Below are 26,908 nucleotides of genomic sequence, written 5' to 3' on the forward strand. Positions count from 1 at the left end.
GATAAGATGGTCAGAAAGTACTTCTCTAAGGAGGTAACTGAGTGTAAATCTGTATCAAATAGGAAGGAGGCAAGTACAGGAAGATATGTGTGTAGAACATTCAACGAGGAGGGAAAGATCAAGTATAAAGGAACAGAGGCTGAAGGATGCTTGGTGGGCTTTGAGGAACAATAAGAAGGGCCACTTTGGATGGAGTGGCCACAAAGACGGAGGAAAGGAATAAGGACAGAGTTTCAGGAAGTGAGGCTGGAGAAGTTGTAAGGGATCAGATCCTGTAGTACCTTGGAGACTTTGTTTGTTTGTTTGTTTTAAAGATTTTATGTATTTACTCATTACAGACACACACACACACAGAGACAGAGAGAGAGAGAAAGAGAGAGAGGCTGAGACACCGGGAAAGGAGAAGCAGGCTCCATGCAGGGAGCCTGATGTGAGACTCAATCCCAGGAGTCCAGGATCACGCCCTGGGGTGAAGGCAAGCACCAAACCACTGAGCCACCCAGGGATCCCAGAACCTTGGAGACTTTGGATTTGATTTTTTTTTTTTTTTAATTTATGATAGGCACAGAGAGAGAGAGAGAGAGGCAGAGACATAGGCAGAGGGAGAAGCAGGCTCCATGCACCACGGGAGCCCGACGTGGGATTCGATCCCGGGTCTCCAGGATCGCACCCCGGCCAAAGGCAGGTGCTAAACCGCTGCGCCACCCAGGGATCCCTGGGTTTGATTCTAAACATCACTACCACTCCCTGGAAAGTCTGAACCATGAGACTGATAAGATATGCTCTACATTTCCAAAGGATCACTCTGATTGTCAAAGAACAACAGATTGTAAAGAAGAAAGGGTAGGGACTGGTGGAACTCTTACCAGGCCATTTGCACAGCCGAACAAGAAAATAAAGTGGTTTGACCTACAGAGGAGCAGCAGAGGTACCGCCAAGTAGCCAGCGGTCAGTGTATATTTTAAGCATATTTCCAATTGCCTTTGGAGATGGACTGAATATGAGTTATGAAAGAAAAGAAGAAAAGGACAAACGTGAGTAGGACTCCAAGGTTTTAGCCAGCAAACTTAGCACCTGAACAAATGGAGCATTCCTATTGTGGAGTCCGAGAAAAATCAAGGCCATTCCACCTCAAGTTTAGCATTAGCACAAGTACAGCCATCTTAGGCCTCTGGGAATAAGAGCTGAACTTTACAGGAAAAAACTGCAGAATGTCCTAGACAGAGAATCCCATATCAGAAAGACAACAGAGCCCACACCCATGGTAGAAAGTTCCATATAAGAATGAAAACAGAGCTCAATGCCCTTGAAAGCCCCATATCAGAATGTAAACAGAACTTGAGAAATTCCTCCACCCCTTCTGAAAAATCCCCTAGACCAGCCCATTAAAAACCCAGCTGTAATCCAGTTCCGGGTCCAAGTCCCTGCTCCGCTGTGTCGGGTATACTTGGACCCAAGCTCGAGCTTCCTAATAAACCCTCATGCGCTTGCATCGGTGTTGGCTCCTTGGTGGTTTCTCGGATTTGCAATCTTGGACACAACGCTATTAAAATTAAGAATGTAATAAGGACGATAGCATCCATAATTTGTCAACAGTGTACTAGAGATTCTGGCTAATACAGTAAGAAAAAAAATGAATACTATAAATATTGGAAAGGATGAGACACAATTATATTTTTTATACTTCATAGGATATCTATCTTAAAAAAAAAACCCAGAGAATAAACTGAACAAAATCAAGAATACCAATAGAAAAATCCTGTAATGGAACTGGATATAAGCCAAAAAAAAAAAGAAAAGAAAGAAAGAAAGAAAAACAAACAAAGAAAGAAAGAAAGAAAGAAAGAAAGAAAGAAAAAAGAAAGAAAAACATTATTAACAGATTTCCTATTTAGCAGTAGTAAAACTCTAAAATACATATGAATGAACCATAGGAAAAAAAATGTATAAAACCTTTCAAAGACAGTGACATATTGTCTTATTTTGGCATGAAAAGATTTCTAGCATTTACCAAGTGAAAAAAACTCAGAAATTTATAACCCAGGATATTTAGTATCATCTCTTTAACAGTCACCAAAATTATGTGGATTTGAATGTATATATGTGTGTGTACAAAATTGTAGTTATAGCAAAAATGTAACATTGTAAACTTCTGTTCGTTGATTAATGGATAGAAAGAAGCTATGATTTAGGAGAAGGTATTTTCTTTACCCCATCTGTATAGGGAAGTGTTGTTTACAATAAGGATTATAAAGTTTATAATAAGAAAAGAAAAAATGATTTTATAAAGGCATAACCATAATTCCCGTCAATAGCTGGCATACTAGTTAACATTTATTAAATACGAGATAATTCACTAAGGTATTCACATGTATTAATTCATGGATTCCCCATTTGGATGATTGTTGAGCTTTATGACATCAGTGTGAGAATTTTCCCCATTTTACAGGTGATAAAGTTGAGGCAAAGGGAAATTGTTTAAGTTCATACAGCATGCAAGTGGCAGGGTCAAGTGTGGAATGGAAACAGAAGCCCACGCTCTTATCTACTATACTGACTCTGAATAAAAATAGTCTTATGCATCACAAATAGCCTACAAAAAATAGTCCATATTTAAAAAGACAGGGATTAAAAGGGAAGACCATGTTGAAATGAAAAGAACAAAGCATAAGCTGACAGGACAGATGACTCAAGATTAAGAATTCCTACTTCACAATAGATATTAAACTTCTCTCTGGAGAGAAATTACTCTCATTATGTATTTACCCTGGGAGAGAATTCCAGGACTTTAACATTTCTTCTTTGTGTTTTTTCTGTATTTTAAAGCTTTTCCACGGTCTATGCAATTTATTTAATAGTAAAACTGCTACAAAGCATTCTGGGTACGGATATACCAGATCTATCAAACATAAAGGCCCAACTTGGAGATACTGAGAGTAAAATATGACACAATACAACACCCGTGGATATAAGTGAATCCTTAGTGATTCGCACTGTGCTTCAGCTTCATATACATCAACTGTTTTATATTAGTGATTTTACACGTATTAGTGAGTACAGAAACTCCCAATAAGATGTCAGATAAGTAAGCTTTTATAACATGTTAACACATTCTGGCCTTGAAGACTAAAACTTGACGTATACATCATGGATACTATCCATATTGTCAACGTATTATCAGGTTAAAACAAACTGCTCCATACAGGTTGTCTGCTTAAAGTTACCATACAATAAAAGTGTCTCAAGACTGGAATAAGAGCTCATATGATTGTTGTTTTTGTTTTTTTAAGTAGGCTCCACATGCAGCATGGAACCCAATATGGGGCTTAAACTCAAGACCCTGAGATCAAGACCTGAGCTGAGATCAAGAGTCAGATGCTCAAACAACTGAGCCACCCAGGAGCCCCAGATTAGCAAATTCTTATGAAGAGCCCACAGTTACCCAGGAAAAAAAAAAAAGCAAATCAAAATTAACCAGGAAATTAACTTTTGCCTATGCTATTCTGAGTCTGAGTAACTTACCCTCACTTACCCTCAGTTTTCTTTATTCTTTTCTTTCTTTCTTTCTTTCTTTCTTTCTTTCTTTCTTTCTTTCTTTTTTTCTTTTTTTTTTTTTTTTTTGCTTAAACTAATAGATAACATTCCTCCAAATTTGGAATCTAAACTGATTAAATAGTAAGAATGGTTGCTTTCACTATTACTATAATTAAACCTAAAGCAATTAAATTATTTTCACTATGAATTCTGTCTCTATATTTTAGCATCTGATGGGCAGATTTTCACTTTCATTGGGAGGTAAAACTTTCTTACAGGGAACCAGATTTTAGCCCTGAGGTTCACAGACAGACTTCATGGAGTCCTCAGATAACCTGTTAAGTGTGAATCTGTGTTCATGTTCAATTATCTAAGGAGATAATAGTATTCAACCAATCTAGAATGGGTCTGTGTGCTCTCCCAACCAAACAACGAGAACACAGACCAAAGAGTTAACACTGCGACTTTATCAATCAGCAAAAAAGTAAAGTCTAAGCTAAGAACTTTAGAGAAATTGCTTCAAGAATTTCCCTTCAGGAAAGTCCATGTATTAGGCTAACTCAGAAGAGTTGGTGTAGGAACGGGGACTGGGAAAATTAATTGAAAATTCTATCATGTCAAATGCCTTTGGAGAAGCTTATTGGTTATGTGTGGGTCGTAGTTTTAGGCCATACAGTCACAGAAAATTCAAGATAATCAGAATAAACGAGTAGGAGAGGAAGCATTTTTTTGGGCTGACAAGACTGGGGACCTCCAAAAGGCCAATCCCAGGCCAGCAACCTCCCAATAACGCCGCCTTGCCGCCCACCCCCATCTTCCCACCAACGCCACATTTGCTGCCCTACCCTAACTTAGCTTACAAGACTAGTAACCCTTGCCCTAATTGGAATTGTGGAGGCTGAGAAAAATCAAGGCCATTCCACCTCAAGTTTAGCATTAGCACAAGTACAGCCATCTTAGGCCCCTGGGAATAAGAGCTGAACTTTACAGGAAAAACTGCAGAGTGTCCTCGGCAGAGAATCCCATATCAGATCTTAAGAAACTCCCCCACTCTTTCCCCCAAATTGGAATGGAAAAAATTCCTCCACCCCTTCTGAAAATCCCCTAGACCAGCCCATAAAAAACCCAGCTGGAACCCACCTCGGGGTCCAAGTCCCTGCTCCGCTGTGTCTGGTAGACTTGCATCAGTGTCGGCTCCTTGGTGGTTTCTCAGATTTGCAATCTTGGGCACAACAGGAATGTCACCCTGCCCCCATCTTCCCCGCCCCCAAAACTCTATAGACCCCCTGTGGTTTGCCTGGGCACGTCTTCACTCACCAGCCTGCGACTTCCCCCGCTCTCCCTCCCCTGCGGGCCAGAGAACCTCATCCGAGAGCGAGCGTCCCATCAAAAGCCTGTTTTGACAAATTTTTGCCTGACTTCTCTATTCCATTTCACTACCAATCGGATTAAACCTGACACATTTGAGACCCAGTTTACGTAGGGGTAGAGTATGGCTTTCCAACTGCTTGGAGAAACATGAATGACAGGAAGAGACACATTAAGGAGAAGAGAGTACTCGTGCATGCAGATATGTTTCATAAAAACAGCTTGCAGGAGGAGCCTATACGTTTTTCAAAGTTTTATAGATGAACTTATGATCTGAGGGCAAGCCTCGTGGACAGGAGGCTCCCATTGCCTCCAGTCCCTGGGAATCTCAGAGAATTCCCCACAGATATCTGGGAGAGCTGGGACAGGATGGCTTGTCTCTCTTTCCTATTCTGCACCTGCTGCCCTGCCAGTGGAAACAGCTCTTCCATCCTGCACTCACATTCTTGAGGTGAATTCCTCACCTTGAGCTCTAAGACAGTAAAAGCATAAAAGTAAAAGCATATCCCTAGCTTGCCAGTACCATCACCAAGAGCCAATTATTTCATAGGGACTAGACCAAATAGTTCTATCTGGAGAGAAATGACCCCCGAGACCTGGCCTCAGAATGTCAGGTGGGATTCCAGGGAGTGGTTCTGGTCTTCTAAATCCCCAGCAATCCAGGAGGCACCTCTGTTCATGATCCACTTCCTCTTTTCTTTTGATAATCAGATACCCCCTATAAAGTACCAATCCATCCCACGGAAAAGTGAAAGGGGCTGGGCTGGTCTTTGCACAAAGAAGTTCATATTAACCCATGCAGGTGCAAACTCAGAAGGAGGTGCCTGGGTGGCTCAGTTGGTTATGCATCTGACTCTTCATTTCTGCTCAAGTCATGATCTCAGGGTCATGAGATTGAGCCCCACATCAGCTCTGTGCTCAGCAGGGAGTCCACTTGAATTCCCTCTCCAGCTTCTTTCCTTGCCCTACCCCCTCAATATAAAATAAATCTTTAAAAATAAGATAAAATAAAAGCCTAGTGAGGCAGAAGGTGAGGGATGAAATCATAGTGAGCTCTGCAGCTCTGAGGGTGGTTTTTCTTGTTTGTATTAAACACATTGGATCTGTTGGTAATTGGAGAACTGGAATACAAATCAAGGAGTTCTACAGAGAAAGGATAATAAGCATAAAGCATATTAGTAATAAAAGTTGGTGACAGAAATCAGGAAAACACAGGTAGAAAAGCAAGCAAATGCATGACAAATGAACTGGTACACATGGCAGGGCACTTTTCAGAATTTGCCAAGAGGCCTGAGCCTTGGCGAGTGTTAGTGCATTGCTGTGTGCCATTCAGGGAGCAAACCAGGTGATGAGGGAAGCATCAGGAAGGAAGCACTGAGGGTAGGAACCCAAGGAAGTAGCATTTCAGATGTTGTAGCATAACTGGGGAGGGAGCTCCTTGCAATGTGATGAAGTTTTGAAATATAGGTGAGGTCCAGAGCCGATGACCAAGAATGAATTCTTGAGACGTCTTTGGTGAAAAATGGTGGTTTTATTAAAGCCCAGGGACAGGACCCTTGGGCAGGAACAGCTGCTGCACTGGGCCTGTGAGGGGTGGCTGGTTACATTACCCAGGGGTTAGGGGAAGTAAGCAAAAGAGAGATTTCAAAGGATTTTCATATGCTAAGGAGGACCTACCAATACTGGAGGCCTTGCCATTGTCAAGTTAAAGATTGTTTTCCAAAAAAAAAAAAAAAAAGATTGTTTTCCCCCCCCTAGCAAGGCATTAACATTAAGACAATTGGAAACGTCTTGAATGTCACAGATTTCCCACCCTGAGTGGTGGTGGTTTGTGGGATATCAGGGATATCAGCTGTGTTTTGTCCTCAGCTAGCCCTGCTCCCTCATCACAAAGGACATAACGTTTTCCCAGAAACAGGAGTCATCATATCTTTGTTTATGGTGTAAGAGAATGGTCCAGTTTCAGTCTTCTGCACGTGGCTGTCCAAGTTTCCCAGGACCATTTATGGAAGAGACTGTCTTTTTTCCAGTGCATTGTCTTTCCTGCTTTGTCGAAGATGAGTTGACCCTAGAGTTGAGGGTCCATTTCTCGGTTCTCTATTCTGTTCCATTGATCTATGTGTCTGTTTTTGTGCCAACACCACACTGTCTTGATGATCACAGCTTGAAGTCAGGCATTGTGATGCCCCCAGTTTTGGTTTTCTTTTTCAACATTCCTCTGGGAAACAAACAGAGGGTTTCAGAAGGGGAAGAGAGTGGGGTGATGGGGTAACTGGGTGAACGGCACTAAGGAGGGCACTTGATGAGAGAAGCACTGGGTGTTGGCAAATTATATGTTGGCAAATTGAATTTAAATAAAATATTTAGCAAAAGAAGCAGTAGTCATAAAGCCTCCTGAAGACAAAAAGAGAAACCCTGATTTCCCCTACATAAAGAAAAATCAGTTAACTTTAGGTTGACTCAAAAAGTCTGCACCTACACCTGAGTGCCTGAATTAGAGGCAATTTACGTAACTAAGTCTGACTTTAATGTAAATAGTAACAGGATTGGAAATTCTTTTTCCTCCTCAAAGGAAAAACCTTTTAATCACTATCCAAAGAATGGTGAGGGTTTCCTCAGGGAAATAAAATCATTTTTATCTAAGAGGACAAAGGAGATTTTAAAAAAAATTGGTCTGTGGTTCATTAAGCAAAATTATTTTAAAAATTATATTTTAAGAAAAACACCACGATAGAACAGTAAGGATTGGTTCTCAGTGTATTCTATCTTCAAATTCAGGGTCAGCCACTACTTTTGGGGGGCTCTGGTCCCTGAGAGTTGAGATGGTTTTTCCCTCTCTTGATATATAATAGCAGTGACATTGTCCACCCTCAAATGGATACTCAAAAAAAATGTCATCACCAAGAGCAGGTCCAAGAGCTGGAGAAGACTCGGTCTATGGTATTTGGGGGAGAGTGGCAAGTAGACCTGGATATGCCTTCCTGGGCAACTCTGCCTATGAAAGCCTCATGAAGAAAGAAAGAGGGAAGCATGCTCATGTAGCATCTTCATATCAGTTACCCAAATGGGACAAAAATAGAAGCTGGTTGGAAATGGAATTCTTACATTGTCTTAAAAATATGTTGTAGAGATGTGGAGGGAAACCACAGAACTTTACCTAGAAGGGGGCTGCTGGTGAGAAATGGGGGAAGAATAAATATGATGGGATTCAGTCAGCAAAAGCTTGAGATACTAGAATATTCTCACCCTTGATTGTGTGCAAGGTGAGACACTTGTGTATTTTTTTTTTAAGATTTTATTTATTTATTCATGAAAGACAGAGAGAGAAGCAGAGACACAGGCAGAGGGAGAAGCAGGCTCCCTTTGGGGAACCCAATGAGGGACTTGATCCCGGGACTCCAGGATTACAACCTGAGCTGAAGGCAGATGCTCAACCAATAAACCACCCAGATGCCCTGGTAAGACACTTGTGTAAAGTGTGATTTGGCTTATTCTTCTGTCTACGAGTCCACATTCTCCTAGACCCAGGTGTCCCTCCTGTGACACGAAATAGGAAACATGACCTGGGAGGGAAGTCATATGAGTAATGCAGAATAAGAAGTAACAGCTAGAAGCAGGATTGTCCAAGAAAGAGCCTGCTCTGGCCAGAAAAAAACAGATACACTTGTAACGACGAAGGTCTGGCTGTAGACGAAGCAGAAGTATCAACAATCCAGCCTGATTATCCCAAACAGCTCGTCCTGAGAAACATCACTTAGACCTCCCTTAAGTTATATCAAACCCTCGGAATAGATGCTCTCTACCTCAAAACTCTCAGCGACTTGGTTTGAAGACCCACAACACAATGAGATAAGATGCAGAAGACGGATCACTCACAGCAGACACAGTGGCTGCCCACAAGTTATGTGTGGCTACGGAGCCTGTGAACTGCAGCTGGTCTGAATTGGGATATGCTGTAGCTGCAAAACTATTCACACTGTTCAAGGACATCAGACAAAATAAAGTGCAAAATATCTCGGTAATTTTTATGCTGATAACATTATTATGATAACATTTTGGAATACTGGGCAAAATAAAAGTATTATTAAAATCTGCCCTCTTCATGGGGTGCCTGGAGTGGCACAGTAACTCTTGATTTCAGCTCAGATCATAATCTCAGGAGTGCAGGATCAAGCCCTGCACCAGGCTCCATGCTCAGCATGGTGTCTGCTTGCGGTTGTCTCTCTCCTTCTGCCTCTGCCCCTCCCCCCCCAGCTCACACACACTCTCTCTCAAAATGAATAAATAAAATCTTTAAATAAATAAATAAAAATCTGTGCTTTTCTTGGCTTCTAAAAAATCTAAAATTACACAGGTGGTTTGAATTTGTGACTTGCTCTCTACTTCCAATGGACAGCATGGCTCTAGAGGCCCAAAGAACATTTCCTCCTGATGGTGGACTCACTTTTGTCTTCTCTTATCCTGCGGGGCAGATGCAAGAAGTTTTGCTTCTCCAGTGCGTGGCACGGGGCTGAGTGCAGGGTAGACAGCCAGAGCTGGTTGCCTAAGGACCATATACCATATGCCGCATGTGGGATGGTAAATGCTATGTGTCAACCTCACTGGGCCACAGGGTGCCCAGACATTAGGCCAAACATTATTCTGGGTGTGACTGAAAACAGATGGCTTTAACATCTGAATTGGCTAAGTGAATAAAGCACATTCTCTTCCTTCCCCACTAATGTGTGTGGGGCTCACCCAATCGGTTGAAGGTATTCACAGACTACAGGTGCCGAGTAAGAGGGAACTCCTACTGCCTGAACTGCATGAGCTGGGACACTGGTCTTTTTAAATCCTAAGATACAGACTGAAACACTGGCTCTTCTTGGGTTTTGAGCCTGCCCGCTTTCAGATTGGAACCTGTACCATTAGCTCTCCTGATTCTCAGGCTGTGGGACTCACATATGAACTATACATCTACTCTCCTGAGTTTCCAGCCTGATGGCTTCTCAGCCTCCATAGTCATGTGTGTCAATTCCTTATAATCAATCCACACATGCATACGTGAATGCATGAGTACACACCATTCCTATTGGTTCTGTTTCTTTGGAGAATCCTAATACAACACGTGTAACATTGGCTAATTTTAGAATACAATCTCCCACAAAATCACAATTTTAAAAATTAGTGAATAAGAGGCTAGTTTTCTGAATATATTTTACAAGTGGAATTTACACAGATAAATTCCTCTTAATCTCTATTTACTCCTTAAAAGAATCGTATTTCCCTCACAGGGATAATGTGTTTGACAAAGAGAACAATGCCTAAGAATGCATGTGGTCCCTCAAAAACTCTCAAAGATTCTCCAGTTAAAAATCATTTAGTCCTGTCTTCTTTCCATACATCGAAACTAAAAGTCCAGTAGTGGACATAATGAAAAGATCTACGCTCATTGAAGAACTCATATGCTGAGTTAGGTTTTCAAGCAAGAGGTAGAATTCACCTGACATGCTTATATCCTTGAAGGCACCTGAACCCCTTGTCATCACTTTCTGGGACTAGGAGGCAAGGATATATGACCTACAGGCCAAGGAGGCAAATAGGGTCTCATGGGTGGATCTGCCATTATGGCTGCCATTGGTGTGGGATGATTCAAACACAGTATGGCTTCTCACAAACAGCTAGCAAGTTCAGAGTCCCATTCCAGGCCTAGCACCCTCTCCACTCTGTTTATGGTGCCACCTCTTTGCAGTCTGTTTCTCTTAAAAACAATTTCAAGTTTCTCTTAAAATAATTAATGCCCCCAAATAATCACCCAGTGTATTTTTTTTCCAGTAGGCCCACAACCATGACACAGTGACACCAGGACAGGGGCTTCCCCTGTACCATCGATAGGGATGATGTGACCCATCCTTTGTCTTTCTTATTGCTGTTATGCAACAGTTCATTGTTTTCTGACAAAAACCTCATGACTTTTTCATTTATGTTTCATGAGATATGCTTTATATAAACAGGTCAGTTGATTTCTGCACTTTCACCTCATGCTTTATACTTGGACAAACTAAGCACCATCAGAAGGAAAGCTCAGAAGTGCTGGGATTATGGAACATGAAAGCAGGAAAACATAAAGCAAGCCTTACAATTCATACTCAGGAAATGTCACCAAATGTGTATTGTTAATGATCATATCGTGGGTATGAAGAAAATGCAGAGTTATAGAAAGGATGATAAGGACAGGAACTTCAAGGAGTTGGGGAAAAGATGAGCTGTTTCCAACTATAAAGACAGAGTCAGTCATTAAGCATATTTAGCTGGGAGCCCAAAATATCATTTAATTGGAAGGAGGCTTCCTAGTCCCTCAATGAGGTTCCCAGGCACTTCCTCATTAAACCGCATGACACAGCTGTTGAGTAGGGAAGGTTCTCAGCATTCCCTGGGGAGGCCAGCTTGGCAGCCCTGCCTGCCCATGTGGCAAGCTCAGGACAGATGAGGCGGCATGAGGGGCACCATCCCAACAACCCCTTTGCTGAAAGAGGATTCCTTGGAAGCTCCCAACACCCCTGCTAGAGAAAGAGGCACATGTACAGTCTACAGGGTGCTGGTTGCGTTGGCCATTTTATTCTTTGATCTCTTCATGCCTCAGCAAATAGAGTTGCTTTTCAGAAAAGGGAGGATTTCTCATGTGAACTAAAGGTCAAAGACTGAGTTTTCTGTATTTTATAAACTAAGACTAAGAATTAAACATAGAGTTGTCTCAGTGGGACAGGGTGAGGCTGGTTGTAGACTGCCAGAGGAAGAGGTGGGCTGGAGAAGCTTTGAGAACTCAGAGGGCAACCCAATACAGAGGGTGGAAGAGAGAGACCTCTCTGTCATACAAGAACAAGTGTGTAATAGGTGCGGCAGATTTTTTTTTTTAAGATTTTATTTATTCATGAGAGACACACGGAGAGAGGCAGAGACACAGGTAGAGGGAGAAGCAGGCTCCATGTAGGGAGCCTGATGCAGGACTCGATCCCAGGACCCCGGGATCATAACCTGAGCCGAAGGTAAGATGTTCAACCACTGAGCCATCCAAGTGTCCTTACTTTTATTATTTTTATGTCTTTTTGAGACTCTCTTTGGAAGTATTTTCTGTAAGCTCCAGAATGGGGATGATATTACAGAATCATAATATTCTAGAGTCAGGGTAATTTGGAGATTATCTGGGCCCATCACTTTCCTTGTAAATAGGAGGACTGCAGTCGAGAGAGGTCAATCATTTTTCCAAGGCCACAAAGCTGGATGGCGGATAAGCCACAAGTAAGATCCTGTTACTCTTTGTATTACAACAAGCATCCTGTCTAAAGTTATGATTTAAAATGACTCTGAGGGCCACCTGGGTGGCTCAGTTGGTTCAGCAGTTGGCTCTTGGTTTGGCTCAGGTTGTGCTCTCATGGGTCATGAGATCAAGACCCGTATAGGGTTCTGCACTCAGCACAGTCTGCTTGAAGATTCTCCTCCCTCTGCCCCTCCTTTCAACTTGTGTACGCACTCTCTCAAAAATAAATCTTTAAATACATAAATAGATAAATAAATAAGTAAAATGACTTTGAAAATATTCAATATTGACAATAGTTGATTTTAAAAAATACAGGTTTCAGCCAGTACCCGAAGCACTTCTCAGGCCCAAACAGAACATAATTTTAAATCAACCCCATAAAGAAGTTACTACTATTTTTGCAATTTTACAGGTAGGGAAACTGTAGCACAGTGAAGGAAATTTCTCAAGATTGTTCAGTAGCAGAGCCAGGATTACTCCCAGGCAGTTTGGCTCTGAAGCCCATCCATCCTTTTTTATCCACTCTACTATAATTAACTCTCTTGAAAAATGTCTTCAAGGCCTCTATAAACTTTGGAAGTCATCTAACATTTTTGTATTTTAACTGCAATTTGCTTTAATGAACCAAAACATTAATTTGTTAAGTGGCTGGCCTTGAGCTGTAATTTGCCCTTTCCAGAGTCTGATGCTCTTGAGAACTGATACTTTTTCAAGATCAACTACAAAGAATACTTGTTGATCCACTGAGTACAGAGAGGCTACCTCCTCCAACAGGTAATTTTTTAAAAATTGCCCCAATGAGGAAGTCTGGCTTGGAAATAATAACGGGTAAGGATAGCACCAAGTCCGATTGGAAAACACAGATGGCAATAAACAAGCTGCCAACACTCAGAAATTATAAATTGAGGGACGCCTGGGTGGCTCAGCGGTTTGGTACCTGCCTTTGGCCCAGGGCATGATCCTGGAGTCCTGGGATTGAGTCCCATATCAGGCTCCCTGCATGGAGCCTGCTTCTCCCTCTGCCTGTGTCTCTGCCTCTCTCTCTCTGGGTCTCTCATAAATAAATAAATAAAATCTCAAAAAAAAAAAAAAAACAAATTATAAATTGAACAGGAATCTCTTAAGGTATGGGCTAGAAATTGCCATTCCCCATACTGAGATGTCTTTTAATAAAAGCTATGTCACCATAAGGCTTTAAATGTTTAGCAAAGTGGGGAGTTCCCCCCTACTTGACAGATGAGATGCCACTCAAGTCATGAACTGCTTCTGAAAGCTAATTAGATCTTTCAAAACAAAAGCTCAACAAAGTGGTACACAGCACCCTGTGTTCTGAATGAGCCTCCCCTCATTTGCCAGGCAAGTTTTCCAGATGTGCAGTTCATTCAGGACCAAGCACCACAGCAACCAGCACCACATCCCCAGCTCTCCCGGGGCCCTCTGTAGAATGGCAACTGCCCCGGCCATGGACTGTGCATTTGTGAGTGAGACGTGAGAGCACGTCTTCTGAAGTGACTTGAGTCCATTTTGCCATTCCCAAGCATCAGAGTCTCTAGTAAATGCACACAGCCCTTGGCAGTGCAAAGGCAGCATGACCAGCCTGTACCCTCTCCCAGCTCCTGATTAGTCATACACTGCCATGGAAATAATTATGAGAGGAAACCCCACCTCAAGTACAACCATTTCCTAGAAGGCAGGTGCAAAAGCATCACAGGTCCTGCTCTCGGAAATTCAGTGATGTTCTGGTTCTCTACTTTTGGGCCCTCCGATCGCACTTTGGATGAAAGGTTCACCCTAAGGCCAGCACATACTATTCTGATGACAACATCAGCCTGTCTGCTTCTAGACTGTGTGCCTGGGGCCTGCATTCTGGGATGAATGGGTGGCAGGACCACGACAAACTGGGGTTCACACCTGCTGGACTCCTGGATGCTTGTTTCTAGAAGGACAGATATTTCTTCCAGGCCCTTACTCTCACCATGAAAGGGCAGAAGGGCCCATGTAATCTCTGTAGCCAACCGGATGTCTTGAACACAACTTACTTCAGCCATGGAGAGGTACTTATATCATCTCTGCTAGTGAATCTTTAGATGTAGATTTAAATCACCAGGCTGAGAATCTTGAGAGAGTGGTTCACATACAGTGTATTCTTAGTTTCAGATGTACAATGTAGTGATTCAACACTTCCATACAACACCGGGTGCTCATCATGACAATCTAGCGATCTTGAGACAGGGAATTCCCAAATGGAGCTCTTTAAATGTTAACAAAACACCCAAGAGCGTCCTATTACTAATGTGTGCACCAATGTTTGTCACCTGATTATTTTGAAGTGTTTAAAAACATGACCACCCTGGAGAAGCACAATGGTCCAAGAGACAGCAGCAGTCACACACTCATGCCACATGGTCTCAAAGGAAAAGCTTCTCCTTCTCTCTGCTCTGCAGTCTCACCTGATAAGGCTTAAAACAGACCTGTGGCCTTACTCCATGGAAACATTGGGAAGACAGGAAGGTGGGAGGGTTGCCAGCTTTCCACATGCAAATAAAAGCCACCTGCGTCTCCTGGAATATTCTGCTGTGAGGGGAAACTTGGGTGGAAGGGGAGGCAAAATCAGACAAAGGAGGGAAAAAGATTCCCCAAAACTGCTCTCAGGGAAAAGAGAGCTGAAGGCACCAAGACAGACTTTCTTTTCCTTTTTCTCATTCATTTAAAAAAAAGTTACTTATTCACATTCTACTCTGTCACAGGCACTGTGCTATCAGGATACAGAAGAGGACAAGATATTCAAGGTTCTTGCTCTTAAAGATTTTACTCTTCAATGAGGAAAGACAGTATCAGCACACATAAATCAGCCCACAAGCAAATAACTACAGACACTCATTCAGCAGCATGATTTAAGTTAAGAGCTGATGGACAAGCAGGGGGTAAAACCATGGAAAATCTGGAAGAAGGATTATAGAGGATAGGAGGGGATAAAGCCAAGGGACTGAGCTGTAGAGGAATCTCAAGATTGCACTGGAGAGGGAAGCCAAAAGTCCATGTGTTTGTTTTTTTTTTTTGTCCCCTTAGAACCAATTTTCACCCCCTTGAAGGTGATATCACTCCCTCTTATGGAGAATGCATGATGTACATTTAGCAGAATGAAAAGGAAATGCCACCTATATTCTAGCCTTTGTATAGCTAATAACATGACCTTTGCATGGTTCCATCATAATTTTTACAATTTTTCCCCATGAGCCAATAAGAGAAAGACTCCACATTTTTTAAGTTTTTATTTAAATTCCAGTTAGTGAACCTACAGTGTAATCTTAGTTTCAGATGTACAATGTAGTGATTCAGCACTTCCTTTTTTTTCTTTAAGATTTTATTTATTCATGAGAGACACACACACAGAGAGAGAGAGAGAGAGAGAGAGAGAGAGAGGCAGAGACACAGGCAGAGGGAGAAGCAGGCTCCATGCAGGGAGCCTGATGCAGGACTCAATCCTGGGCCAAAGACAGGCACTAAACCACTGAGCCACCCAGGGAACCCCTGATTCAACACTTCCATACATCACCAGGTGCTCATCATGACAAGTGCACTCCTTAATCCCCATCACCTGTTTCACCCATCTTCTCACCCCTCTCCCCTCTGGTGACCATCAGTATATTCTCTAGAAGGACTCTGCATTGTTTTAAAAGATTTTATTTAGTTATGAGAGAGAGGGAGCACAACTGGGGGGTGGGGCAGAAGGAGAGGGAGAAGCTGACTCCCTATTGAGCTTGATCCCAAGACCCTGAGATCATGACCTGAGCTGAAGGCAGATGCTTAACCAACAGAGCCACCCAGGCGCCCCAGGGCTCTGCATTTTAGACCAGGAAAAGGCTTTGGAATTTAACTCTAAAAGGAGTGATGTGGTTTGATTTACTTTTTAGGGAGATCACTAGCTGCTGTGTGGAAGAGAATGAGCACAGGAAGACTGCTAGGAGCTACTACATAGTTTGAACAAAGATGGCAGCATCTTGCAGTAGAGTGGCAGAAACACAGAAAGCAGAAAGGAGACAGATTTAGGATAAGTTTTGAGGTAGAACTGATAAGATCTGCTGAAGAACTAGATGTGCTAGGAGGGGAAAAGAGGAGATAAAGATGGTATTTAGAGTTTTTTCTTCTCCTTCTAATACTTTGAACAACTTTTGAATCACAGAGTCAGAGGCCAACCTGAACCCTGGTCTAACTACCCGCTAGACGTGTGTGTGTCCCCATGGCCTCCAAATGCTCAATTTATACCTTTACTACCTCTGATATATTAAAATACCTGCAACCTCAACCTTTTGCAACTCTGGCTGTAGTGGTCATCTTTCACCTTGCTGGACTGAAAATCTGATCCTTGAATCCTCTCTGCCTACAAAGATAAAATCCAAATCTCTTACAAAAGCATAAGGGCCTTTCCTGATCTGGCTCTTGCCTCCCTACCTCTCTCCCTCCCTTTGTCTCTATGTGTGTGTGCATGTATATATGTGTGCACATGTGTGTGTGACCTCCACCCCTGGACGTTCTTCATTAAGGCTGTAGCAAGCAACTTACATTTCCCAGAACACACCATGCTTTCCTTAAATTGCTTTCTTCCTTCTGTCAAAAGCTCTCCTTAACACCTAATCCATCTAGAAAATTCCTTTTTGTCTTTCAAGAGTCTAATGAGTTTCCCCATACATTGTCTCCTTCAGTCAAATTTTAGTTGGCAAGCTCAGATACAACACCGCACTGTACTTGTGTTTCACTCACACATCTTCCTCTTCTCTGGATTGTAAACTGCTTGAGGGAAGGCACAGGTAGCCATCCTAGGTTCTCCTCTTTGTCTACCATGTAGTTTTCAGTGACTGCTATCTACCAAATGATCAATAATCACTCATTAAAAAAATGAAAACCCTTTACCTTATTTCCATCAAGGAGCCACCTAGCGTTTACATAAATACCTTTACTGACTCTGAACTCAATATGCCTGTTCCATATTTTTATCCATCCCTTTCCATCCACTCATCCTGGGCTTCTTTGCTTTTTAAGTTTTTCACATATCTATTAAATACCACAGAGTTAAAGGGGTCAACAAACTAGACAGGATCTCAGTTTTCATATTATATTCAAATATGGAGGAGGGATAGAGTAACAACAAATAAGCAAGGAAAGTATATGTGGTAGTTTCATAAAGAAAATTATATAGGTGGAACTGATAAAGCAACTGAGATACTTAAATTTCAGGAAGTGCCTCTCAAAAAAGGTGACATTTGGAATGACATTTGTTTGTTTGTTTTTTTTAAGATTTTATTTATTTATTCATAGACACAAAGAGAGAGAGGCAGAGACACAGGCAGAGGAAGAAGCAGGCTCCATGCAGGGAGCCCAATGTGGGACTCGATCCCGGGTCTCCAGGATCACACCCCAGGCTGCAGGCGGCGCCAAACCGCTGCGCCACCAGGGCTGCCCTGGAATGACATTTGAAGAGCACCTGGGTGGCTCAGGCGATTAGGCATCTGCCTTCCACTCAGGTCATGATCTCGGGGTCCTGGGATGGACCTCTGTATCAGGTCCCTGCTCAGCGGGGAGCCTGCTTCTCCCTCTCCCTCTTGCTCTGTGATCTCTCTCTCTCTTGCTCTCACTCTCTCAAATAAATAAAATGACATTTGAAGGATTTAATAAATAACTAAATAGACATGTGAATGATTAAAAAGAGAAAAAGGATCCAGCAAGATGGGGGTAAGAAAATGGCAGACAGCAGGGTCACTACTTCAAGGGCTCTAAGGATTTTCAAGGAATGGAGGCACTCTGTGGTTGGAGACTCAGAAGCCGGAGGGTGAATGGCAGGGGTTGGCTTGGCAGGTGGGGCAGGGGCTGGATCAGGGTGTGTGCTGAAGGCATGGGATGGAGTTTAGATTTTATTCTAAGCACAATGGAATGCCCCTAGGGGATGGCAATCTGGGTAATGGCATGACTTGAATTACATATTTCAAAGGGTGCCTTTGGCCGCTGGGAAGAGCCTGTATTAGGAAAGCCTAATGGGAAAGCAGATAGAAGCAAAAGAAGGCTGGTATCTCCCGGAGGTAGAACCAATGTGAACGGAGATCTGAAAGCCTTTCATCTATTTGAATCAGCTTGTTGTCAAGACAAACCTCCAGGTCTTGTTTATGGATACAATGTGATCCCCTGCTGGCCCTACTAGTCTTCTTCAGCTAGGGGCTCTCAGACCAGGCACAGTTCAGAGCATGTCCGAATTAGAAGACTGTTCCCTCCCTTAGCCCAAGACAAAGTCCTTCTGTTATGCACCCATAGTCACATGAGCCCTATGGGTATCTCTGGGACTCTTAGTCAACACAGAGAATATCCTATACTAATGTTATTAATTTATGGAGGCTCAGAGCAGGACTTCATTTCTATCTGCAATAAATTCCTCTCATTAAATTCATCCCATCCACCAGGAGCTCTCTACACACACCCGGCATCCTAGCTTCTCATGTTCACTTTCTTCTTTCTATCCTCCAGCCTCCCTCAAACCCAACCTCCCCAGGAGCCTCTGTGTTTGAATTAACTACTGAATTTATTCAACCACAGCAGGTCCAGAAAGGTCAGCTATGGTTCAATCTAAGGACTAAATATTTTTTCTAGAGAAAAAGGGGACTGCTTAGATTTCTAATTTAAAAACAAAATCTAGGGATCCCTGGGTGGCGCAGCGGTTTGGCGCCTGCCTTTGGCGCGGGGCGCAATCCTGGAGACCCGGGATCGAGTCCCACGTCGGGCTCCCGGTCCATGGAGCCTGCTTCTCCCTCTGCCTGTGTCTCTGCCTCTCTCTCTCTCTCTCTGTGACTATCATAAATAACTAAAAAAATTAAAAAAAATAAAATAAAAACAGAATCTACTTTGATCTTGCTATTGATGAATTAAAGTACTTGTGCATTTTTGTAAGCTGTATGAATATCAGTCTCCTCTTTGAATCAACTGGAGAGTTAAGCTAAGGAAATGATGGATGGGCTAATGGGAGACATAATTAGCCTGGGAAAAGAGAGTTTGGGGAGAGGGGGAGAAGACCAGGATTTGGAATTTCTTAAAGACACTTCCCAATTTTGATCATTTAGCTCTGGTTTTTAATGAGTGCAAGTACCTATAGATATGATTCTTAGAATAACAGATCTGCAACATATGCCAGAGAGGAGTGTCAGATCGTCGCATCACTGCTTGGGACCTTCTGTTTCCTCCTGTTTACCTGGTCTTCTGCCTCCTTTCTAGAACATGTCGATAGGAGAAGATCTTTCAATACCACACTTCTGTGGCACCTCTTCCTCTCTCCCTTCAACTCCATATCACCACCTCTGCCCTCTAACCAAATACAAAGGACAAGGCAAATTTAAGGTAAATAGAAGTTTCCCCTACTTTAAGCTCTGTCATTTGGTGAGCTATGCCCTGGAAACAGACTACTCTTTAAATGTGGCAAACCAACAAATTCTTATTGATTTACCAGAGTGAGTAAAATCCAGCCTCATAAATTCATCAGATTACTTAAGATTTATTTCAGGTAAAACCAAGCTTATGGGTAGCCATTGAATAGGGTAGTAAAATCAGAACGTTCAGCATAATTGCATATGGATTTTCTAAGATTTTGAAAACATGGCTGATCATTTTTTTCCCTCTAACTAAATGAACACATTTCATTTAAATAGGTTTTTTTTTAAGGTACAGTTTCAGGAGATTAAGGGATACAAGGATAAGCCCTGGCAATGTGGGGCAAAGAACGAGTGTTTTATGGCACAGTTATGATAAAGAAAAGGCTTAATCCAAGTGCTCTATTAAAATACAGAAAAAAAAAAAAACACACGGTAAGCTAAAAAGGACCTAATACCTCTTAGGATTACTTTTTTTTCTGAAATATTTACTGTGATAACTTCTTTGTAAGCTCCATTCTGTAGAGAGTGGGGGCTGTTCCAGCTTGACCATTTTGCTCTATCAACAGGTTTTTAAAGAAGATCATTCTGCAGAAATTGAATGACCCATATGAGGGCATAATTTTGATCTCTCTAGCTAAATATCAGTTTTAAAGAAATGAAAACTGTCATTTCAGGGAAGCTAATATCTGCTGCTCCCCACAATCTCAAAATCAGTAGAAGAAAGGTTTCTAATCTTTACACACACAGAATTCAGACACTGCATTTGGGGAGTTTTCTTTTTTTTTTTTTTTCCTTCAGATAGAAATATTTAAAGGTCTTTTTTTTGTTAAGATTTTATTTATTTATTTATTTGACAAAGAGAGAGAAGAAAGCACAAGGCAGGCAGAGCAGCACACAGAGGGAGAGGGAGAAGCAGACTTTTTGTTGAGCAGACTTTTTTGCCTGATGCGGGGCTTGATCCCAGGACTCTGGGATCATGATCCCAGCTGAAGGCAGACACGTAACCAACTGAGCCACCCAAGAGCCCCTGATTTTATTTTTTTTAAGTAGGCTCCACACTCAGCATGGAGCACAATGTGGGACTTGAACTCACATCCCTGAGATCAAGGCCTGAGCTGAGATCAAGAGTTAGATGCTTAATGGACTGAGCCACCCTCTAAATAATCTATAGCAAAATACTGTGATATATTTACAGTCTCTTTTTCTTCCCCCCAGAAATACTTTCATTAGATAAAAATATTTTTTGCCAAGGAGCCTCAGAATAAAAGACTCATAAACTTTATTAGTAAATAACAACTATGTGTGCCATCAAGTTTCTCTTGCTCACCATCTTCAGACCTTCCCCAATGAAGTCCCCTTACAGGCATTTTGCTTATGATAGAAAATAAAGGTCCTTCAAGCAGAGTGCCAAGATTTTCAGATTAATTGCAAAATAAAGACTCAATAAAGATTTAACAAGCATCCAGCCATCTACTACAACCATGAAGCTCGTTCTGAAAAAGAATTATAAAAGATTCATAACTTGTGAAAAGCCCGTGGTGCAAACAGGGTGGAGATGGAACAGCAAAAGAAGAAACAAGAAGGCAAATAAGGAGAGATCTCTTTCTCCTCTTCAGATGTCCTTTCCAAAAGCTTGTCAACAAATGAGAAAAAGCACATTGGCCTTGATTATGCCTGGGAGCTCTGTGAGCAGCTGGATAAAAGATCCTTCCCTTACCTGTTGCACTTCTCCTCTGCTTCTGCTCTGCTCCGGTTTGGAAGCTAGCTCCAGCCTCCCTGTGGGCTTCCCCCCCTCTCCCCCCCCAGGGGGGCTCTGCTCCTCCCACAGGACAGACATTCCTGCACAGCCAGCCTGGTCTCCCTTCTGATGATTCATTCCAGACCTTACTTTTTCAAGGGTTGAAGGCACTAGGAAAGATATCTAGGTCTGCTGCCCCAACATCCCAGATGGATGGAACAGCAGTCTAGATTCTGCTGGGGAAGACAATCAAAAGGGGAAAAAACAAAAAACAAAAACACCTGCTACTTTCCTCTCTGACTAAACATGGAAAATAATCTTATGGGCCACTTGAAGTGTACACAAACTCTATTTAAGAAGTGCTAACCTCCCAGGGCACCTGGGGTAGCTCAGTGGTTGAACATCTGCCTTTAGCTCAGGTCTGGGGTTCCGGGATCGAGTTCTGCCCCAGGCTCCCTATAGGGAGCTTGCTTCTCCCTCTGCCCATGTCTCTGCCTCTCTCTCTCTCTCCTTCTAATCTTCCATGAATGAATGAATAAGATCTTAAAAAAAAAAAAAAAAAGAAGTGCTACCCTCTTGCAAACAGATACACAGCCATTCAGGATCGAGGCAGTTTTCAACAAGCCAGGAGAAAGACCCTGCTTATGGAAGAGATGCAGGTGCTTATGGTAGGTGGGTCAGGGACAGCTGAGTGAGGTTCACGGCCCCCACTGCTCGCTTCTCTTTCCAGCCCCAGCCCACAGCTCCTGGGACCATCCACACAGGTCCTCACAGCATCTCCCCATCGCTCCTTCCATCCTCTGTGTTCCACACACAGTAGGAGGAAGCATTTCCTAGGACGCTTACCTTCCATAAACTGATTTTTAATGTTGCGATCTGACCTTTTCTGTTAGCTAAGTAGAGAAGAAATCCTCAAATGAGATCAGACTAAGGGTCTCCTGGTGCATTTCCCCTCCATTGTAGGGCCCATCTTATACAGCCAGCTTCACTGCTGGAAAAGCAAGCAAGGAAGGAATATACCCATGCACATGGGGAACCACCTTCCTAGGATCCAGAACGTGGTAGGTACTCATCATAAATCCTTTTTGCCTCAGCTGGGAGACAAGGCAGAAAGAAATTCTGTCATTGTAAGCTTCTCTGCCTACCTATTTCTCTCCATTCTCCCACATTACTATGTATTCCTTGTCCTGATTTTTGTTGCATGTGTTTAATAACCCAACTGGGAATATAAAGAAATACATGTTAATAGAAAAATACTTTTAAAGTATTACAGGAAACAGAGAAAAGCTGTATAAACCACGAATAAACTATGTAACTATACTATTCTATTTCTCCAGTTAAATGTAGAAAATAAACTCAGACTCAAAGAGAAGTAAAAGAATCCATACCTTCAAGGTGCGGGGACCAAAAATAACCAATGAGCGCAGTATAATTGTGAGAAAATATAAAATATAACTGACAGGTGGGATGCACATGCTACCCTATCGAGTGCACAATTTTATTTAAGAGAGTTTTTTTAATGTTACTAAAGAAAAGACTTAATGAAGTAGTTTTTTCTCTTAAGCAGTAATGTAGAAAGAACCAAAAAATCATAATAACAATAGCAAAAATAATACCTACCATTGATTTAGTGCTGTTTTGTGCCAGGCCTTATACTATGTATTTTCTATAAAAAAATTTTTTTTAATATATATTCTTTTCATTTTTTTATACTTATTTATTTATTTCAGAGGGAGGGATGGGGCAGAGGGATAGGGAGAGGGAGAATCTCAAATAGAAGGCCCGTTGAGTGCAGAACCCAGTGTGGGGCTCAATCCCAGGACCCTGAGATCATGACCTGAGCCGAAATCAAGAGTCAGACACTTAACTGACTGAGCCACCCAGGCGCCCTGATGTATCTTCTTGAATCCTTAAAATAACCTTGCAAGGCAGGTATTCATACTCCCACTTTACAAATATGTAAACTGAGACTCAGAGAATTTAAGTCATTTGTTCAATATCAGACGTCTAATAAATAGCACAGAAAGAATCAAACCAAGATCTGTTTCATAAGCCTCTGAACCTTCCATTAAGCTGTGGGGACTGCCCATCCATCTGGATCAAAGTTACAAAATCAGATGTTTAGAAGGCTAAGGGGCAATAGAAATGGGAAAAGAAGGTAGGTTGCAATAACAGTTGGCACCACAACTGAGCATTGAAGAAAGGTCTGTGGCAAACTGAAGAGCTCTGGCGCCCTCCTACAAGGAGTCCATTTGATTGCTACCAGGACACCATGTGGAACCAGCATGACAGGAGCTTTCAATTAATCAGAGGATTTGTAAATCTATATATTTTTTGGTGAAATCATTCTATTTTTTAAAAGATTTTATTTATTTATTTTTTTTAATTTTTATTTATTTATGATAGTCACACACACAGAGAGAGAGAGAGAGAGAGAGAGAGAGGCAGAGACACAGGCAGAGGGAGAAGCAGGCTTTCTGCAGGGAGCCTGATGTGGGACTGGATCCTGGGACCCCAGGATCATGACCTGAGAAGGCAGACCTGAGCCAAAGGCAGACACTCAACCACTGAGCCACCCAGGTGCCCCCAAATCACTCTATTTTTTAAATAGTGGTGCTCATGTGGCTTACCCATGAAAACCACATCAACCTTCTGGGCACCATTTGGCCTGGACATATCCTTAATAACTTAAAGCCACAGTAACCTGCTGAGTTGCTCCACTCAGGGAGTCACAGTCTTCTCAGCACTGTGGGTCAGCAAAGAATAGTCTCTGGACAGTTGTGGAGATGGACTCAGCTCCTTTCAATTAGTACCAGACGGAGTAAATACGACTAGGTCACACCAATGTGGCTCTCAGTGTGGTCCAAAATAGACCATGGCACCATTCACTCTGAATCCTGCCTACACATTTCACAGACTCTTGCCTGCATTCCTCTGGGGCCCTTAGACTTCATTAGATCATTTATAGGGTCCAATTACCAGCCGTCTCCTGGATGCCATTTTCATCAGACTTACGGAGATGTGCCTTGTGTGCTCTACCTTTTCATGGTATCAGCTGACATTTCCATCCAAGTCCTGAAAATGTCTCTAATTTTGTTCCGACACATCAAAGGAGAGAGAGCAGCCTTTCATTTCTAAAGCTCTGGTCTCAGAGAACCTTTGAAAATGAGCTCAGCACTAAGCAAGCTGGCTCTCTGCTCTTCAGTAAAAGAGATACTCCCAGTTCTCCCGAGACCCTACGTGGGTGAGCTCGGAAACCCAAGATCCCAGTCATGAGGAAGCAGTTCCACCAAGTTCCCAATTCGAAATCCAAATGTGCTAACAGAGAGCCTTTCTGTCTTTGGGGAGAGGCATCAATTAAAACAATAGTGAAGCTTGTTTGCAATGTAATAGTCCTTTTACTAAAGCTTGACCCAAATGCTCACACTAGATTTGGTATTTCCAGTCTCCTTACAGGCCCATAGAAGACAAAGATACAGAATCACATGCTCATTAAAAGATTTCTCCCAATTTTCCTAGACTCTTATTAGGATTTTATTAGACATCTCCATGCTGAACTTTGTATACCACAATGAAAACCACAGGAACCAAGCAATCTAGGCGAGGCTGCCTGAGTTATCAGAAAAGCTCACACAAGGAGAACCTGACGAGTATCCAAAGTCACAGAGATCCTAAGCCACTCCTGTAACATGTAACCTGAGATGTTAAATTTCAGCATTTCTAATTTGACCTGTGAATCCTCTCCTCAAGGTTTCGATCCATTTTATATATATATATATATACACACACACACATATATATACACATATATATATAATGGATCATATATATGATATATATATATATGATCCATTATATATATAGCAGTAAATCAGCTTTGCCCACCTTTTGCTGAAAAACAAAACAAATGCTTCCCTTTCATTTCTCTCTCTCTCTCTCTCTCTCTCTCTCTCTCTCTCTCCCCCTCTTTGGAAGCTAGGGAAAAAAAAATTTTAAATTCTTAACTGTTGAGGCTTTTATTCATTCAGCTCAACTCCAACTTACACCTATTTTAATGGCTGGATTGATTTTTTGCAAATGTGAATCTATTATAATATTGTCAGGGAAAAATTCTTTTTGAACAAAGACAAAGAACCTTTAGGGTACCATGTTTATATCCTCTACAAAGTTAGTCCCTGGCACTTCTAATTCACAACCTTAACAAAATTGTTTACTCTTCATGGCTAAACAGCTAATCAGAAGAGCTTCAATGAATGTGTTAATAATATATTCATTATCATGGAAGCAAGCCGGTAAAATTATTTGAAAATGTTTGCTTTAGATAATGTATAATATCTTCCTCCCAGATCAGAAATCCAAGTGATAAGTAGTTGAGTTTAATGTCAAAGACCGTGTTTTCTTCTCTGTAAATACATTCGATATCATTCTCTATCTGGTAAATGACACTACAAAACCATATATACTTATTTTTTGTTTAGCTGCCAGGAAATAGAGCCTAACTTACTGCAGAAGCAATGCAATCCTTCACAAAAGCACCTAGAAACATCTATGCCTTCTGTTTCCTTGAAACAGACTCTGAGCTCTTTGGCCTGCAAATACCTTACTTTTTATGATCATCCACCTCCTATATATTTTTTTGGGAAGTTGGTCAGTTACACTTTATATTAAGTGTAATTTTCCAAAAATAACTAAACTTCTCACTAGCCTTGCAGTTCTGAGATAAATTATAATAGGTACTCTAGGTAGCATTTGATGGTACAACTATATTTGGTCAGCATTCTACTAAACATGATGGGGAGCTTTCTTATCATTATGTGGATAATACCCAAAGAAATTGTGTGTATGTATCTGAATTAGTTTGAGCCCCTACTACTCATTTTCCCCTTTTTTGCTCATGTAACAATTTGGATGAAGTCAGGAGTGTTATTATCCAAGAAGGTCTAGGATTGATAGCCTTGAGTGAAACACCTATGACCCAACCCAAACAATGAAGGAAGCCTGGGGCCCCTCCATGGCAGTCAGCCTACTGGTGAAGAGCCTATGTCGTGCTCTAGATCATGATGGAAAGCAAAAGGAAAGGTCAGAGACTCAGCTGCAAAGCATAAAGACAATACCACATTCTGAAAACAATTGTGCTCAGAAAGGCACAAGGAAGGCTTCCAATTAAACTTGAAAGAGGTAAACAGCAAATCTAGAGATCCACCTGAAACATAATCCCTCTTCTGGAAAGAAAAATAAAAAACACAACTAAATCAATAATAGCTACTTTCCTGAATGCTTGCTAGTGAGTCAGACAGATACTGTTGTTAGCAATTTCCATAGATTAAATAATTTATCAAATTTGATTAAATCTAGGCTTCTGTTGATTATAAGCAGCATCATTACATTGTGTACCACCGGAAAAGAAAAAAATGATATGTATTAGAACACAGCATTGATCGTATAGTGTACTCTGCAGAAATGGTAAAATATTTTTTAAGCATGCACTTTTTTTAAATTTTAAGTTTGTGGGATCCCTGGGTGGCACAGAAGTTTGGTGCCTGCCTTTGTCCCAGGGCGCGA

This window comes from Vulpes lagopus, chromosome 7, assembly GCF_018345385.1.
Source record: "Vulpes lagopus strain Blue_001 chromosome 7, ASM1834538v1, whole genome shotgun sequence".
Lineage (NCBI taxonomy): Eukaryota > Metazoa > Chordata > Mammalia > Carnivora > Canidae > Vulpes > Vulpes lagopus.